Source organism: Corvus brachyrhynchos, unplaced genomic scaffold, assembly GCF_000691975.1.
Source record: "Corvus brachyrhynchos isolate BGI_N302 unplaced genomic scaffold, ASM69197v1 scaffold17, whole genome shotgun sequence".
In the NCBI taxonomy this organism is placed as follows: Eukaryota; Metazoa; Chordata; class Aves; order Passeriformes; family Corvidae; genus Corvus; species Corvus brachyrhynchos.
In genome coordinates, this window is record NW_008240046.1 from 5,868,235 (window position 1) to 5,882,930 (window position 14,696).

General features: G+C 40.8%; 1 protein-coding gene across 8 annotated transcripts in view; it reads left to right on the top strand.

The window, feature by feature from the left end:
• GABRB1 (gamma-aminobutyric acid type A receptor beta1 subunit) overlaps positions 1-14,696 on the top strand; it is an 86,498-nt gene that overhangs the window by 56,539 nt on the left and 15,263 nt on the right. The gene's annotated exons all lie outside the window — the stretch shown is intronic.

Below are 14,696 nucleotides of genomic sequence, written 5' to 3' on the forward strand. Positions count from 1 at the left end.
TGCTGAACCTGGATTAATTACTTCATCTCAGCACATTCATCTCTAACATGAGGATTGACATCCGTCCCACGTGGCGGGGGCGGGACTGATCAATTGCTGTTACCAAATCTTTTGGAAGTTATAAAAAGAAACAACTTGATCCTTCAGCACCAAGGTTAATGAGAGTTTTGTTATCATCTTCCATGAGCATGGGAACAAGGCGTGCACTTACAAATTTTTGTTATTAACACCATCTCTATATATTTTATGATGGTGGCTTTTAGAGAAGTGCCTGTGAAGGTTTTTGGAAAGAATCTTTATTATGCTGGCCGTGTAGCTTCCCTTTCCAGTGTTTCCCATCATGCTGCTGATCTCCCCAGTCACTTTCTGCTAGTTCGAAACTTGGTCCAAGTGTCATAGTGCTGGGGTTCCTCCCCCCTGGCATGGGGTCCAGGGGGAGGGGGACCCTGGGGGGGAGACATGGGGTTTCCCTGCTCCCTGGTGAATCCCGTTCCCCATTGGTTGTTTGGTGTTCCCGTGATTGCAACAGTTCTTCTGCAGTCCCCCGGCCATGTGGCTGGAGAATAAACATCTCTGAAACTTCTATCAGGAATCAGTCCCTATTCTTTTCCACAGGCCTCGCTGTCTTATACATGTACCAGTAATCCCCGCTGCAACATCATAGTCCACCACTTTACAGGACCTAAGAAGTTGCTTGTTAAGATGCATGGTTGTCATCCCATACTTGGGCTTTGCTGTCCCCTGCCTTTTTTTGGCACAACACAGTTTTCTTGATGTTGCTTGCTGCTGCTTGGCTCATCTTCTGGCTTGAACTTACTAAGGCATGTAATGGATGCTTTTGGAGAATGAGTCATATCTTGATTTTCAAAATAAAGTGCATAATGCTTCTCTTCAGTCACTTTGCTACCTGATTAGCAGAGGAAATGGATATAAATACAATACCACTGCATCTGAAATGGTTGACGATACTGACATTGCCTTCATATTGAACTCATACCTTAGTCTATTTGTTGGGAGGTAGTTGATTTGTAGTCCCCAGCTCAGTCATGACTGAAGATGATGAAAGTACATTAGCATTTATCAGCTAGCAGCCCAAATAATGAAACTATTTACTGGCTTAATGGAACATTTTACTGGTTTATACCTCTTTTTCACAAGCTTTCACATAAATGAAGCTTTGTAGGGATAAATGATCAGTGAGAATGGAGTTAGTACTACTACTGAGACCTCACCAAGAATCAAAATTAGCATCAGATGGAATAAGTAATTAAAATGCTAACACAATCAGGGATGAGAGAATACCATGACGCTTATGTGGCCAGTCACACGTGCCCAAAAGAAAATTGCTTTTCAGACCTTTTGAACACTTGTATAAATAATTCATGTCTCCAGAGATACATATGTTGATACGTTAAGACTTGTTGAGCTGATCACAATTTGCAACAGGTCAAAATTGGAGAGTGAATTACTTCTCATGAGTATTTAGGTCAGTTCTACTAACAACTGAATTATTTTCCAAAAGCACAGATGTGCTTACCTGCTACTGGAAGCCCACAGGGAGTAGATGTGTCAGTGGTGTCTGACAATTCTCCACCTAAAATGTACCTTCTATTCTACCACAGTTCTTCTCATCTGCATGTCTAAAACTCTTGAAAATTACTGATCATACTTGGAAGAATAGAGTTCTGAAGAGTACTCTGCATTTAGTAGTACCCACTAACCCCCTTGAAATAATGAGGGGGAAAAATGGAAAAGGGTGAATACAGAGGTGATAACCATGACCACGGCTTCTCTGCTCATGCCATGTATATTAGGCATGTGGCATTTGCTTCCACGACAGAACCAATTTATAAGACTCCCACCCTCAAGATCTCCTTCCAGCTCCTGCATCACCCGTCAGCTATTGTGCTTCTCTTCTGTTTTTATTGTGCCAGTATACAAATGTTCACAAAGCTAGGATGCAAATAAAACTGCTAGCATTTTTTTGGTTAAAAAAATATCCCTTTGATAGAAAGCCTTATCCACATCAATTTTGGGACAGACAGGAATTAAATAAATCCCAGGACAGAACTGTTCCCTAAATAAAAGGGAAGGTGGTGCTGTAATCACTAAGCTAGTCTGTAAGTCACTAAGCAAGTCTGTGCAATAGCAAGCAGCATTTCTCACCACTAGACAGATACTGTGAGTATGTGCACTGTCAAACAATTTTCAAAGCACTGGGAAGTGGTTTTGTTTATTTTTTTTACTGTGCACTGTTATATGGTTTAACCCATGTGGCATCAGCTTCCAGAGCAGTACTGTTGTATGTGAGAGCTGCAGGATTTCCTTCATTCCTAAACGTTGGCAGGCAGGTGGCTTCCCAGCAAGTCCCAGGGTGCTTCCCAATTTCTAAAATAAGCAAGCTAGAGACACATTTTCCCCTCCAAAAGCTGAGTGCTTCCCAGTGCACCCACAACAGCTGTGCAGCAGTGCCACAGAGCACCAATGCTGAAGCACACACAACCTGGCTGTCTTTTGAGTTCCCATGTGTTTTCAAGGGTGACTTACTCCTGCTGCAGAAGGAGCATGTTCCAGAGGAACCAGGAAGTCCCACAGATTAATTTATCAAAGAATAGATGAACATCACACTTCTTGTGAGCAGGAAGCCATTTCACCTCATAGGGATGCTGTGGTAATTAGCCAAAGACCATCCCTGAAAATCTAAAGTGATAAGAATTGTTCCTTAATAACACTTAACAGTGAGTAATTTCAGGCATTGCAAATAGCAGCTTAACAGCTGTGTGACACAGGAATGGAAAAGAGCACAAGGAATCAAACACTGCACTATTATCAAACCTCTCCAGCAGCACAGCAAAGGCATGGATAATGCATGCCTATATTGAGCCAGCAGATTATTTTCATTTAAAAAATTGCATTTCCAGCTTTCCTGAAGCTATCTTACAGGCCTGCAGAAGCTGTGTATGCATGGCAGACAACTTTGAGAAATGTATACATTTAGGAGGAGAGCATTTTGGCTGCACATGTTCCTTCACACGCATTTTTCACAGCTTTACCCAACCCGTTCACCTTATTCCAAATTCTGCAGTGGAAGATGGGGAGACCATATCAGACATTTTACACCTGTTCCAGTGTCTAATACCATGATGGCCACTGGAAACTTCTGTGTACAGAATCAAGGGATTTTATAACTGAAACTGCTTCATCAGCGGAGCTGGGATCTGTAACAATCCATTTCTCACAGATTAGCATATACTGGGAAAGAGGAGACTTAATACTTGGCTGGAGGTTACACAGACTGCTTGGCACTCTCACATGGGCTCTGATGGATGTCAGCTTGGCAATTTAAGATGTTAAATCCCCCAGCTGCTAGTTCTGCTGTATCAGGTAGCCTTTGGCAAGGGCTACAACTGCTACGGCGGTTCAGAACCTGGTGCCTTGGCACAAGTCCACTGTCCCTGGCAGCAGCCACAACAGGCTGTGGACTGGCATGGGTGCAGACACACTGATAAAGGAGAAAGCAGAAGGAGGATGCAAACAACCAGGGACAGTAGCATCAAAATGCTACAATTATATCACCCATAGGTTGTCTGTCAGAGACTTCTGACTGCATAAAGCTGCCCCACTCTAGCACTCTTCTTTACAAGTACAAGAGCTGACCTCACTGCACTGCCTGGAGGGTAAGACAGAATACTGTTATTACTCTAATACTCTTTGTCCCTCTGAGGCTGCCAGTTTCACAGTAGCAGCAGGATCTTGTGGACTAAGTTTGCACCTGGCTTTCACGCATCTGAAAAAAATTTGTGCCGACAGCATCACTCTGACAATAAATTAAATCCCCATTTGGGGTTTTACTTACAGCATCTCACAAACTTCAGTGAAATGTGTTTCACTGTCACAGGAGCGGGAGTTCCCAGCCGTGCTCCAGTTTGGCAAAATTATTTACTTATTGGCAAGCTACTATATGTTTTACAACAGGTCTGAGGTGATTATCAAAACTGTCCCTTTGGACTCAAAAATCTGTGTCTCTATGACAACAGTTAATGCTGCAGCATGATTCAGGGATCAACACAGCAACACTGAACCATGCATTAGCCTTGTCAGCAGCACCCTTAGAAACCAGTTGTATGGGTGAACTGAACAAGCCCTCAGAAACCTGAACAGAGATTCTTAGGGAAAAGAGGAAGATTTATTCAGCTGGATACAGTACAAAAAATGGCAATTCTGTTTTGATTCCAGTTTTTATGGCTGTCCCTTCTTCATATAGAAATAGATCTAACACTAAATATCTGTAATGCTTCTATGAAAGTGCAGCCAACTTAGAGTGATATTACAATAAATCAATAAAATACTCCACTTGAACCTCTACATAGTTTGTCACCAGAAAAAAAACAACTGAGTTCATACCTAAACATTCCTTATCACCTTTGTTGGCACAGAGCTATCTGACAGAATGAGATTTGAACAGATTTAACACAGCTCTCTGCTTGAGACAAGATTGCATTTATCCAGGGTATGACTGCATTTGAGCTACCAAGGATGTAAGAACCTACATCTCAAACAAATAGGGATATTTTTTTAGAGATGAAAAACCTGTCTTAAATCCAAGCTTTCCCATACAGCTTTTCCTTTGCCTGTCTGCAGGCACAAGATATCTAGCAATTTATTCATGCCTGGCAATAAAAATTCACTAATGAATATTGCTGTTCTGGTACCTGAGGCAGCAAGAGCTTTGAGCTGGATCCACTTATGTATTTTCCCTAAAGTATCCAAAACCACTAAAAGGGCATCTGGTCTCATCCTGCTTCTCACCAAGCATATCAAATTACTTCTACAGAAAGCATAAGTTCTCCCTTCTCAAAGGAGCTTGTTGCTCAGAGTATTCTAAAAGCTGGTTGCAAGGCTCCTTCCCAATAAAAAAAAGTCTGGAAGGATGATGAACCCAGTGCCTTTTTAAGAGCTTCCACGTCTGATGTTCTTAAAGAGTGCAGCCCTCCATACCAGTTGCTTAGGTTTTGCCATATCTGTAAATGAAGAGCTTCTCTCACTCACCCTCCTGCCAGACTGCCCCTGCTCTCACATGAGACCTGTCAGCCATTAACCTGTTCTCTGGAATGTGTTGCTTCCCATGGGCCCTGTAAACCCTGGGTAAAAAAACCCTCATTTTCTCCACTTTGACTTGTCTCTGGTTGTTACAGCATAGCACTGGGAATAAAAACTCTCTTCTGCTTCTGGCCAATTCCTTTAACTGTTCTAAAATACATACTCAGCTTTAAATTCCTTTCAAACTTGGTGGAAAAATAAGAGAGAGAGAGAGGTTCAAAAACTCAGATCATTCAAACAGTGCATCTTTCTGCATACTATCTGAATGAAAAGTCAGAAGGGTTCCTGCCTGCCCATCTTCACTTAATATGCCAGGTATAAGTGATAGGATGTTCTTAGCATGTCATCCCATTCACAGCATTCACAATTCACCAGTGTGCAGGTGGTTCTCCATCCATGCCTGCTGTACTCCCATTGCTGCCTGCACTATGACATGCACAAAACACCTTGCTTCACACAGACTCTGCCCCTGGATCAAATGCCGTATTCAAGCTCCCACAAAGCCTAACAAAAGAATAGGCAACAGCAGGACACAGAATAGCCCACTTTATCATAGCACACTCATAAAACAAACAAGACGGTACCATATGAAACACCCCAGCAAGAGCAGGAATGGAGATCAGCACAAAAGGCTGCCAAGGTTATCCCATATACTGCCCACTGGGATAGCAGAGTGACTGCTCTCTGGGCCAAGACATTTTGCAATTTGAAAGTCACTTTATGATTTCTTGAGGCATGCAGATAACAGATCCTAGGTTATTCCATATACCCTATGCAGAATACACACACTGAGCTCGTATCATTGCAAATACACTCTCAGAAGGATCGCCCATGGAGACTCTGCACACACACAGCAATCTGTAGATCCACATTAACTTCTGACATGCCATTCTTCCGAGCTGCAAAGAACATGCTGGCAGCAAAACAAGAGAGGTTTTAAAGTTACAGCATGAACATCCATAGCAGCAGATTTAAACATCACAGGAACAGAAAGACTAGCACAGAGCTGTGAAGCTGAGCAAGTTGTTTTTTAGATACTCTGAGAGGCAGATTCACAAGTAGCTTGTTGATATTGAAACTGAGAAATTAGCCAAGTAGGACTGCATGTTTCCTTTTTTTCACATCAAAATTTAAAATGTATTTTTGGCTCAGTTTGTGTCATTCCTTACCACTCATCTTTTAAGTCAGCCGCTGAGCTAAAATAATTCATTCTTCACAGCACACTGGTGTTAAGCCACAGTGACTGCTCTGTTTCCACACTTTGGAAAGATTTCTTTCCCCAGCAGACTATAAATCAGTTATGTTACTTTCACAATGTATTTTTACACTGCACACAAATTTACAAGTTACTCAGATGCTGATAGTTTAGTCTATATGAGCTTCCCTTTTTATTTTCAAAAAGATGTATAGCTTGTCTTTATATGGATGCAGAGATTTTAATAGCAAATATTTGACATTCAACAATTCCAGTATATGAGCACATGAAATTAGCAAAGCCTGGTATATCTTAAGCACTTTTCTATTGCACACAGAGGAACGCAGAGTTATTTTCACCAACTGCTCTTCTCATTTAGTGTCATCTCAGTAACCTGAGAGGTACCAATAGATGACCCAGGGTATCCCCTGGTGACCACAGAGGACAGGAAAGCTGGAGCTGAGTCACTTCCCAGCACAGCCTCATCAAGTCTCAGTCTTCAGCCACTGAGACCCCTCAGGCCAGGGGAACAGCAAAAGGAAAAGCTTAGGTTGCTTTAAAAAAAAATTAGGATTCATGTAGAGGAGGGGCTGACTTGTCCAGGAGCAGCTGTGCTCTTAGATGAGTCTGTATTTCTGCAGTCAGAGCTGAAGGAAAAATAATCTTTCCACCTGGTAATATAACAATCTTGGAAGAGCTGGTATACTGTGATTTAAGACAATACAGTTGTCCTAGAATATTACAGCCATAAGTATAGTTTATATATTTTGTTGTCTTCTGCCAAGGTGTAAATTGTTGTATAAAAGCAAAAAAACCCAGAACAAACTGGAAGATTCTGGTACTCATGGATTTGCTTCAATTTGTGAAAATGAAGCCTTGCCCCCAATGCATCTATATTTACAGGTATTATAAATCTTGAGAAATTATCTTCTGAGTGCCCATCCTGTCTCTGCCATGATCTATATCTATGGCTTCTTGACACTGCAGTAATACAAATAACAAAACACAATGCCTCAAATCTCCTAAAGGGGGCCAGCAAGAGAGCTGGAGATGAACTCTTTACATGGGCATGTAGTGACAGGACAAGTGGTAATGGCTTCAAATTGAAAGAGAGCAGGTTTAGATTAGATATTAGGAACAAATTCTTTACTGGGAGAGTGGTGAGGCACTGGAACAGGTTGCCCAGAGATGTTGTGGATGCCCCATCCCTGGAAGCATTCAAGGCCAGGCTGGATGGGGCTCTGAGCAACCTGGTCTAGTGAAAGGTTTCCCTGCCCATGACAGGAGGGTTGGAACTGAGTTCCTTCCAACTCAAACCTTTCTATGCTTCTGTGATTCTGTTTCTCTGTGACCACTAAATTACCTATGGAGAGTTCTTCCTGAGGGAAAAAACCCTGCTATTTAAAATTCTACCATTTCTAATCAAAACCACACAGACCATGACTGCCTTACTTGTATTCATATTTAGGGTCAAAGCAACAGAACTTGTAATTTAAATATTTCACACACTTACTCTGGCCAGGAATATGTGTCAACAAGATTAGGCAGACAGGAAACCATTCAGAATCTCTTGATTTTAAGACCTGGGACCTTCTGCCTCCATGGAGCAGCTGCCCCTCCATTAGACCTTACATTAGTCCATTAATCAGTGTGTGCTGCATGTCTGCTTCCCTCCACACAAAACTGCAGATACTAAGCAGAGGTTGTACATTAACCACCCAAAAAGCCTGTTCCTTGACTTTAGCCTATGCTTTTAGCCACAGAAACCCCCTACTCTTAAGAAAAAATGGCAATCATAGCAGTACCTCAGACACCTTGTTATCTCCTTCGTGCAGGACTGCACTCCTCTCGAACTCAGCCTGTTTTTGCCCAAGGGAACATGGGAACATGGTATTTTTCAGGCAAGAAATTTTTCTCAGCACAATACATGAATTCAGTAATGTGTAATTATTTTGGCAAAATATGCACACAGAAAATGTAGAGTACATGTACAATGTATGTGCATTGCCAAATTCCTCTGAATTACTCTTAATTTTGTCAGAATGAAAATTTTAATGTAGCTCAGTGTAACTTTAAATCTTTCTACAACTGTTCATGAATTGAAAATTCAGCTACTTATACAGTCAGAATAGTAAGTGAGACCATGCTGACAACTAAGTAGAAACAGCCACTCACTCACTCCCCTCTTTCCCCACTGGGGAGGAAAATCAGAAAAGAAAGGGCAGACCACCATGAAAACTTCATTCTCACTATTTATATAAAAAGCCAGAGTACAGTGGACTTGTACTTACCTTCACATTTACCTCTCTGAAAAACTGTATGCACCTGAATTAAGTAATTAAAATTTTAAAAGAGTTTTCACTGTCTCAGATGGGAGCATAATATTGCACAGAAATATGTATACTTGTATAAGACACGCTGGCATAAGCAATAAAAATACAGTGTCGTGATTCATCTCCAGTCTGAGTCCTGTGGAAAGCAGAGACCCTGCTGCCTTAAAGAAGAGCAGGTTTTGGCCTGACAAACTGGAGAACCAACCAGATGGACGTGGATTTCAAATGCCTTTTTCACCAAGTACAACAGCTGTATCTAAAATTGGGCGAGTCTGCCTGGCAACAAAATGAGAGCACTTAGAAGTAGATCTTAATTAGTCAAATGAAATAAGTGCTCAAGGGCAAGATGTGTTTACAATATGAGCAGACAAAACTGTGTACCATGCAATATTGACTGAACTAAATTAATTGAATGCTAAGCAGCTGGACCTCTGTTGCTAATGTTTACATAATGTGCTTATAAATAGTTTTGTTCCCTTTTTAACTTTGTAAAGCAACTCAAGTCAAAAAAACCTTCCAGGATTATGGCTCAGACTATGAGAGTCATCTATTGTACAGCAGCTCAAATGAGAAAGAAAGAGGAAGGAAGAAACTGGTGGGGATGAAAAGAGATTTGCATTGGATTTATAAATTCTACATAAAATGTGCTCCTAACAGCACTGCAAGCAAGTTACCTTAGTCAGGTTCATGTGGAGGTGTGGAAGTCCTTTGAGTTAGCAAACAAGGGGAAGGACTGCAACATGGGACTTTCAGGAGAGAGCAGGTCTCCATCAACATGTTGAGGTCTTTCATCCCGAGTCTAGCACTCCCAGCCTGTGCTGCCAGGACTAGAGTAGAAACAATGTGTGGTCTGCATTTTCCTTCTCCAGAAAATGGATTTCTTCTTCCTCCTTATCAAACCAGAGGGGAATAAAGGTTAGAAGAAAAAAATGAAAGAGGGAAAAAAAGCAAGCAAACCTCTCCAGAAGAGGTCAGGAGTTTTGATTCACCTTTCTGGAAGTTGAGATACAGCTGGGAACCAGTAGAGTGTCCATTCAGAAGAAGAATAGGAAAGGGAGAAGGAGAAAGATCAAAACAGATTCAGGAAAAAGGCATCTCAGAATGAAAGAAAGATAAGATGGCTGGGATTTCTGACACTTGCTACTGGAAAGAAAGAAACCCTCTCTTCCCAACTCCAAGCTCTCAAGGACAGTCTGGTATTACCAGCAAGTGAAATGACACACAAGGCAAGGAGACTGTTTAGGTTAACCTCTTCATGCATAGCTTCTGCTCTAATCACTGTTGACTAGTTTTTAGACAAGAACACAACAGTGTGACTTCAGAACTTCGGTAGTTTCAACCCCACAAAAGAAGAGGATCCAGGCAAAGGACTGAGAAGTGTGGAAGCGATTAAACAAAATGATCCTCAGCAGATGTAACTACCAAAGTAACTAAAGTGCCATTTTAAACCTTCATGCTTCAGAGCCACTCAAACTAGCTTACAAGAAACTTGCTAAAAGTCTGTAGAAACTGACATATGATGTGTGTATCAGGGCTGACCTGTTGACAGCAGTTGTGCACCTGTACATATTACATGTACAATTACACAAGTATCTGAGCTGCACAAGAGGACACCAGTCACAAACACATACTTCTCATCTGCTTTCTAAAAAAAATTTTAAAAACCAATATATTATTGGTGGAAAATTTTAGACAATAGGCCATCAAAATTATTCAAGTCCAAATTTGAATCACTGGCACTGCGCACTAAACATTTGCATATAATGAACTGCAGAGTTTTCAACGACATTTTAGCCTCTGAGCTACCATGGGCAGGTTTCTTATTACTACACAAAATGTGTGGGCATGAGCAATGCTTTTTAATCACAGTTTGATTTACAGGAATTACACGGAGATGTGTAGAGTCAGAGGTTCTTAACACCAGGATAAAAAGCATCGCTCCAGTGATGAAAGAAAAGTGTTGTAAAGGTGAAAGAAATGAGATGGGTAAATCAGGCTGCATTGGAACATGTCAGACCCCTAACTGTTGTACTATCTTAGATAAATGTCCATCTTGCCCATCTTGTCTCTGAGTGGCCAGCAGAACATATCAATGAAGCTAGAACAGAGCATAGGACACGTGCTGATATTTCCCCAGTAAACACCTGCAGTAAGCGCTCTGAACTTTGCTACATCCAGTCAGAAATAGTATCATTGTATTTAACAACCCAAATAGATTTTTATTGTCCTTCTCTGGCAGCTTTTGAACAAGCATAAACTCAGGACGCTTGTGTCCTGAGTGAAAACAGTGAGTTCTGCAGTTTATCTGCATGCTGTATTTCCCTTTATTTCTTTCAAACTAGCCACTAGGCATATGATTTGCTGCTTTCTTCATCTGAAAGTCTGACGGTCTGTAAATAATCATGTGCCCTTCAAGCTCACCGTGCTAACTTAGGATCTTACAGAGTTTTTTTTTCATCAGCCACCTTACCTCCAGGCTAAAGAATCGTGACTCAGGTAGGTCCTTTCTTCACTGGAATCAAGTGTGTCCTTCATCATGTTCATGGCCCTTCTTTCTAGCCAACTTAAGATTGCTATTTCAGGCAAAGAAAGGAAACTGCACAAAATAGCACAACATGAATTGGAATGTATATGGAAACATAAACAAAGAATTTTGCATTTGCTTCCTTTTCCTAATAATCCCTTAGTATGGTTTGGTTTTTTTTTTAATCGCTAATGAGAATTAAATTCTTACTAGTGAACAGGACACAAAATAAAATTCCAGCATGCCTTACAGGAGGAGCTCTTGCACATGAAAGCTGTACTAGCTAAAACATACTAATGTGTATTTCTGATTGTGCATTGCATTATATTTATTTTAGGCTTTTAGGTCCTTTGCCATCACTGGCATAATCCAGTAGAAGGAGCCAAATTCACTGGTAAGGTATTTTCAATACAGGTTTGACTACTTATGCAGAATCCTTCATTTCCTCTGTTGAGGCACAGTGATACAGAGAAGTCCTGCTGTGTTAGCCATTAAACAGATATTTAGCAAAACCAAACAATTTCTCTCCCAAAGGACTTTCAGGTTTGTATCAGTCTCATTGGCAAAAAATGATAACAAGTAACAATGATCCAATATTAAAGGTACTTGCAAATGAAGGCAAGGTCATAATTCACTCTTTGAACTAAATTAGGATCTTGCAAGAGTGACTGTGCTGTAATAACATTTATTTTCTGCTTCTAATGAATAGGAAGTTATGTCTCCAACTGGGACATTGCCCCATACATAAAATTTATTTTTATTTGAGAAGCCTTCTTAAATAACTGACAATGTTTAGTACTCCAGCAGTCTAACCAAGTTTTCATTTGGACCATTGTTGCTAAGGCTAAATTCTAACACATATCCCCAGTGAAAACAGAAAACATTTCTCAGTACAGATGCAAACACACACTCAAACACAGGTGGCAGGGAGACTTTTCAAGCAGTTCTAGCACCTTAATGTTAAGTAGTTACATTGATTTCCAAAACACGTCTTCAAATGTGTGGTGCACCATTCATGTCAGATTTAAGTTGGAATAGTACAATACATTTACCACTGTACAGACTGCCTTGGTGGTGTGTGGAAGAAATGCATTATCTTCCTGTTTGAATATAATCATAGGAATAATAACAAAAAAAATACAGCATTTTTAGCAACAAAGACTAAGTTGTTACAAAAGGCACAATCCGGGAGTAATGGAAGAGGGTTGGGGTCCAGCCTCATGTCCTTACCCAAGGCCAACTAATTTGTGCACATGGAATTAATGTAGTCTTTTGAAAAGCCCTATTTAGATCCAAAGGAAGAGACCCGGCTGCTGGGTGCTTCAGAGCTACCTGCCCTGGAGAATCAGAAGGAAAAAGGGATTCTGTTTGGACATCTCTGTTGAATTGCTAATGATAGTGGAACCATGTATTTGTGAATGTATTGAATGTATGAACCATGTATTTGTGAACTTGTATTTGTGAATGTAACACAGATCCTCATTTATCGCAGAGGAATTTGATAAGATAAGTGCTGCAATGTAAAATAAAACAGCCTGGTGACATCCCATACACTGTTAAACTTGGCTATATCACAATGTCAGCAACATTTCTAAAATATTTTTTCTGTGAACAGCAAGATTTATACATAACTAATTTCTTGCCGTGTGTGTATATAGTTACTTTTTAGATCTGTCGTGCTTCTCCAAGTGTTCTCATTTGAACTCTCAGCTTGCTGCTCTAGAAGTAAAAAGAAATAAGTGTTGGCACATTAAGCGCTGTATTTTCATTTCTAGACAATATCTTCTAGGAGGTTTTATATCTCGAGCTGGGCAATTAAATGTGTTTTGTAGTGGTTTTGAAGATGGAAAAGAATCTAGCAAGCAAAAAACGGCTTAAATAGAGCAAATATTTTTCAGGGACCATTATTAATTATACAACAAATAAATAAGTAAAATTTTAGCGGTCACTTATTATTTAGGTCAACAGAACCACACTCAGAATTCCTGGGAAAACCGTTTGATTAAGCGAGCTAGACTGCTAGGAATGTCAGCCCAGAAACGAGGCCATGCTCCCTCCAGAAGCACGGAGCAGACGCGCTCGGCTCCCCCAGCCCCGGGTTCCCCCGTTCACGTCGCGCCCACCCCGTGACAGCCATGTCAACATCACTGAAATACTGCAGGCCCGCGATATCTGACTTTTATGAAATTTGTGTTCGGACATCCGGGTCCAGTTGCGAGTGCTGCGCTCTCTGTCACAAAAGCAGAGGTATGCATTTGAATTGGTGACATGGATATGTACGCAGAGGGAAAAGGATTACATGGGAAAAGAGCTGCCGAGGGAATACCTGGGCAGTACAGGTAAGTTCAGTGAACAAACTAGCATTAACACTTGCCACTGTACTGGCAAGACCCACATTTCCTATCACTGAAATAGCTTTTCTTCCATTTTGAAGGCTAAGGCATTTCCTGCCCAAAATAAGGGTTTTTCATTGCCTGCTAGCCAGAAGTCAGTACTGCTCCACACTTGAAGGTTTCTTAATTTACATCACTACAGCTCCTCACTTAAAGCCACTGTCCCCTTGAAAAAGGAGAAGGAGCAATCTGTCTTCTGCTAACTTCAGACCTGTCTTTAACCTGCAGGCAACTGTCTTCCTCCCAAGTTTGCTAGAAAAAGCCATGTCAAGGCCTATGAAACATGAGGGCCTCCAATTCCTGCACCTGTGGGCCATTGTCAGCCATGAAAGCAAGCAATGCCTCTCACACACCTAGAACAGTGTGCAAAGCACATAAGGAAAGGGCTTCACACAGCAACAATCCTATTGCATCAGGGAATGGACTGCCTAGGGAGAATTTACACCTTTTAAGTGTCTAGCAGAGATATTACAATGACTGCCAAGGAAAAAATGAATGTATTGAAGTTCACCTTACCTAAAACCACAGCAAGATGCTCAATTACTTTTCTAAAAAGAGAGCTAAAACATGTGAATGCTCCTGAGTGAAAAACATCACTATCCCTTTCTCATCATTTCCGTCAGCTTTAAGGAAGCTTTAACTCAAGAAAGAAATCATTATATTTTGAAAAAGTAGTAGCTCACATCAGACCCATTTTTTTCTGTATTTGGAAGTCTCTTTTAAATCTGTAGAGATTAAAAACATGGCCTGTCAGCAGTGGCAGCTTGTCACCAGCTGATACCTTACATGCATGGTTCTTGCTTTTGGTCAGTTGACTTTATAACAAACTAGTTCTACTTTTCATTTAGCAGCCAAAGTCATAGAAAACAAGACTAGGGAAAAGCACGTTTGTTTACATTACAAAACTCACGTAATTTCCTTTTGCAAATGTTACGATCCAGTTTAAACCCAGGAAAGCAAAGCAAGCTAAGTCTCTGAGCACAAACTGGAAAGAACTTAGAAGGTTCAAAATATTCCCAGAAACAAGATTAAAACCAAACAAGGTTAGATGTTGATGCCAAAAAATTGCTGTATTTTATTTAATAGTAAAAGAGGCAAAAAGAAGGGAAGAGAAAAGAAAGAGAGAAAGAAATGGAAGAAAGAAGTGGGGG